The sequence below is a fragment of the Ailuropoda melanoleuca genome, chromosome 2 (genome assembly GCF_002007445.2).
Source record: "Ailuropoda melanoleuca isolate Jingjing chromosome 2, ASM200744v2, whole genome shotgun sequence".
NCBI lineage: Eukaryota > Metazoa > Chordata > Mammalia > Carnivora > Ursidae > Ailuropoda > Ailuropoda melanoleuca.
This window is the reverse complement of record NC_048219.1, coordinates 120564373-120569710: the sequence shown is the minus strand read 5'-3', so window position 1 is coordinate 120569710 and position 5338 is coordinate 120564373.

The following is a 5338-nucleotide window of genomic DNA, read 5'->3' as shown; positions in this document are numbered from 1 at the left end:
CTCTGAGAGGCAGCGTTACCAGCTGCCCAGAGCACAGACCTCTGGACCAGACTGCCTGGGGTTCGATCCTGACTCCTCCTCCCAGCTGTGAGGCCTTGGGCAAGTGACCAAACCTCTCTGTGCCGGTTTCCTCCCCACTAGAGTGGAGATAATGGTGCCTACCTCGTGGGGTTATTAGGATTAGATGGATTAATACATGTAAGGCTCTTAAAACAGCATCTGGCACACAGCCAGAACCGTCTCTGGCGTTCCCCGACTCCCTCCTGCAGCTTTCTGAGCACTGGGAATTCTGGTGCTGGTACATGGCATCTGGAGCAAGTCTGCCAACTTCTCTAGTTTGATGTATACATTCTGAAAAAGTAAAATATGGCTGGAGATACATTTTTTGAAGAGCTGTCCTAGGAGAATCATTTGCAGTCTGGTCATGGGGAGGGGTGAGGGTTTGGAGGGTGCCAGACTGGGAGGGGCCCCCGAACTGAGCCCCTGGTGCTGGGGAAGCAAAGCAGATGGAGAATTCCAGCCTTTGCCATCCACCGCACCGTAAGGGGAAAGATCCACGGGATTCCCTGCAAGTCTTTGACTATTCTGAGCCCGACCAACCACGCAGAAATTGGTGTGTTCTTTGCAGACTGGATGAGGAACCAGCAGTTGCCAAAGGGAAAGTAAAGACTCCCTGGCTCAGGATGCCTCTGGTCATGCGAGCCCACATTTTCATTTGATTTGTCACCAGAGAGATGCCTATTTCTGTTCCATTTATGCTGTACAGAAGACAAATCACAAGTGGTAACCTGTCACAAATGCCACAATTAAATCCGCCAACGCGCACGTCATCAGTAATTACCTTTGCCGCTATGGCTTCAGCCCCACATTCTCCCACAGACAGTCACGGGCTCTGTGCTTCCCAGGCATAGCCCAAGCATCATTCAGAGCGGGATGGAACGGGAAACGCCGAGAAAGCCTTGCAGGAACCTGGGGGAACGGTGGGTGTCCGTCAGTCCTCCTGCACTGTGGAGCCTCTGCATTCTGGGACCTGTGGGGTCATCTCCCACAGATGCAGAAATGTGCTTCGTCATCGAGTTCTTTCAGAGGACTGCTTTCCCATCGTAAATACACAGCCTTCCCCTGAAATATTATGCACATTTGAAGTTTTACTACCTAAGTCACCTTTCACACTCTGGTATCTGGACACCGCCCCTTCCGAGTTCTTGGGAGAGTAACAACTTCAAGTGAGATGGATAAGGCATCACAGAATCCCCCCACTCCACTTACAAAACACTCACTTGGCATCCATCCTTCCCATCTGTAACAGACTAAAGCAGTTTACTGTCTGCCTCTCCTGCAACATTAAGCAAACCAAGAATGAGGGTATCTCACATATACATGCCTGCGTGGCCACAGGGTTCCAGCGACCCGAGCCACGGAAGTCTCCTTGCTGAGAGCAGATACAATCATCCTGCAGCCTGCCTTTCCTTATTCTCCAAAGGCTTCACACTCCAACATCCTCTCATAAGACCTCAGACCTATACATGAACACTAACTATCCGTAGGTTACACAGGAACACAAACATGCCAACCCTTCTCAAAAGATGCCAAGAATCTCTCAACATTCAGCATGTGCAGGGCTCTGTTGCATGAGCTAACGCCATGGTGCAACGTATTGTTGGAATAAGTGCCTGACTCTGGCAAGAAGAAATTCAGCTCTTACTCTGGTCTACTGGCCTTTAACTCAATCTTCCCTTTAAAAAAAAAGTTTAAGACACTGATTTGTATCAGTTGCGATCGTTTCAGTGCTGAAGGAACAAATGTCAGGGTTTCTGGGTTCCTCACTAAAAAATAAATACAAGCAGATATTCGAGCCAAAGAGGAGGCAGAAAAGTCAAGGCTGACTTTACTCATGCGTTGAGTCTGAGCGGCTGTCCACTGAAATGAACTCTTCTTCTGAGGCCAAACAATGGTTCCTCCTGACACTGGCATTGAGGCCTTAACTGAGAATGCATTTAGGATGACTCAAGAAAAAACAGGCCAGACAAAGTTTAACTCAATTTTATTTTCCACTTTTAGTATTTTTCAAATTATACAACATGCAGTCTGCCAGAGTGTCCATACATCTTCATTGTAGAATCTAGAGGATAACCAGAATTTTCCATGGGCCAGGGGAGGGTTACTTCCAGATCTTTTGTTACATGTACTATATATTACAGCATCATTCCTTGGTATAAACGGCCATTTTCCCCCTCAAACCACCTAAACAAGTTTGTCCACAAACGTTCTTAACGAAAGCTACTGTACAGGTACATAAAGCCGCGAGAACACATCTGCAGTACACATTACAGACGGTACAAACTAGACATGTCTAATCCTACAGAAGGCCCTACTCCCCTTGAATCTGCACACGAGGAGACGTCTTTAAAACGGGTGCGCGGGACGGAGATGTGAAAGCAGATTTCATGGCGGAAGGCTTCCGTCGCAGCTACCCGGCCCTTATTCAATACCTCCAGGAAGGCGAAACTGCTAGTGTTAGATGAAACCATTTTAGATGATGATGGTTCCCTTAGCTCGCTCAAGATATTAGGGGTGAGACGGTGAAGTGAAATCCTCCCCCTGCCCCCTTCCAGTGGAAAACTTCCCCAATATGTCATGTAGCCACACTCTAAATGTCTTCTGCCCTGCTTAAAAACAAAAACAAAAACAACACTTCAAAGAGGGGGCTGTTAAGACTTTTATTTGCTTTCAGTTATTCCTCTAGGAAAAGAGAACCGATAATTCCTCATGAGTCTTGGTGGTGGCTTGGTCTGGCCTTGACAGAAATATCACTCCTTCATGTGAAGTGAGGGCACCAAAAAGTCACTAGATGCTAGACAAACATTTTCATTTCTCCATTTATGCCAATATTTCTATGAATTCTAATTTTTGTAATCACATGATATTGTTTCCTTTAAGTCTTACTCCACACTGATTCTCCCGACCACCTGCCAATCAAACAAGCAAACCATACAGCATTTCAAGAGATGGTGCATTTGGACGGAATGCTCTAGTAACTGACCAAAACACATTTGGCATTAATATATTTTAGTCTCCAACCACAAATCTTTTTCTTAAGTTTTAAAAGCACTTTATGAATTGATAATACAGTCAATGAAGGAATATACTACATTATAAAAATGTAATTGGTTAAGTTGAATCCAACCCTAAATCTTGATATCCCAAACAGCATTCTCTAATTTAACAATCCACCATCCTGCAGGTAGAGATTATTTGTACAAACCATCTGGCTATTCCCTTATAGCATCAAAAAGTAAACTTTTAAGAAGTAGCATGAGATATAAAATTATTCACAGAGGAGAAACACACGTTCTCTCTCTCTCTCTCTCTCACAAAAAGTAACACACAACCAAAAATATCATCATAGGCTCAGCCATTCAGAAGTGCGGTTTTTATATTTAGAGTATAAATGTAAAGGAGTAATAACTTTTAAAAAATGAAAGTTGCATAACTGTGGCTTTTTAAAAAGTGGCCTACAGAGGATATGGTCCTGATCTTAGTTTATCATATAAAGTAATATTTAGGGATCCACTTGAATTTGCTGTATGATCCATTCCAGTAATCTGCCCTCTTTTAGTCACAGTGTAGGAAAGTTAGTTTTGAGGTCCTATAAAGATTGAAGCTAGGTGAACTGACTGGCTGATCAGCAAGTAGCAGAATTATCTTTAAGAGACATCAAAGCCAACTTTCGTCTGTGAATAAAAGTAGTGTGAATTTTGTGAGTCCCTTGTGGAGATCAAGAAATATGGAACTACAAGTGAAATGTGTGGCTCTTTTTGAAGCATGAAAGGGCCAAAAAATTCTTTAGAAATAGAAAAGGGGTACCCAGGGAAAGGTTACCTTGGGGAGAATTTAAAACAATCTATTAACAAGAGAGCCCCAAAAAAGAATCATTGACCTTTGTTCAATTTCCACACATAAATACAGTTGCATAATAGACAATAGCGGTATGACAACTATTAATTGGCAAACCTCTCCAAGACCAATGTTTTAGCTTCTAAAATCAGAGCCAAACATATTAACAGCAAGATTATAATCTATGGCATATGTTATTACCTGATAAATTTGCAAAACCTGCCCTACAAGGACCCTTCTATCAGACTGCAAATAGCCATAGGGCAGCTATACTGGGCAAGTACTGGCACTATAAGAAAATCAAAAGAAGAATTTTTCAAATTCACAGTCCTCAGTGTTTTACATGTGTGTGCGTGCGCACGCGTGCGCACACACACACACACACACACACTCTCTCTCTCTCCCTCTCTCTCTCTGGCCTACATTTCATTCCAGTGGTGACAGCAGCAGGGACAATGCCAGCTCACTCATCTTGGTCAGCCACCGAGAGCGGATGGGTGCTTTCACTGAGATTGGTCTGGTTGTCACTGACTTACCCTCAAATTCGTCAAAACTAGTAGCAGCACACAAGACCAAGTTAATTGAATCCTTGTCAGCTTCCCTGAAGACTTTCCTACTTGGAAATCAATCCTTCTAGAATCCACAACTGGAAGGAAGAGTTGATTCAGCTTTAAATTCGTATGTTGAAAAAACCAATAGTTAAATGTAAAAAAAAATCCATCCATACTGATTTCTTCTCCTTCTGCCTAAGAAGATGAAATCTATCCATCTGATGCCAAAGAGAGAAAAGTCAAATAAACATTCAGCAATGAAGGGTTAAAATAACAACTTATTCATAGGCACAAAATTTGTCAATCACTCCCCCGCCCCAAGGCTTTCTTTTCCAACTGCTGGAATTGATCCTGGATTTCAACTGGCCGTACCCCCTCAAGGCTTAAGATGGTTCCCTACAGAAACAGACCATCCCCAGTGCAAGCTCCAGTAGGATCAGGGAGGAAGAGGCAAGGAGGGGGCCGCCCCATTTTCAATCATCCAACTTTGCAGCATTTTCAACACTTCCGAAGGAAGGCTGTTCACGCTGGGCTGGCCGAAACTAGTCGCTGCAGGTTCAGCAGCAAGTGCTCAGGTGAGTTTTATGACTTTTTGCATTTACATAGATGTGTTTGAATGGACAAATTCTACATTGCTACTGTCAGATTGTTTTTCTGCCTTGAAGAAATTTGCTTTGCATTTTAACAGGTGCCCTACTAAAAGGTGTCTTTTACAGATCCAAAGATGTGACCGGGGTATTCAAAATGCTTCTTTGGGGTCATTTGTTTTGGAAAAGTTCAGAATGAACATTTTGAACCTTGTAGCAGCACTTTTTTTGTTCCCTAAAAATATAAAGGAATGTGTTTATTTTATAGGAAACCAGACAGTTGCAGCGGAGCACGACTCCCCC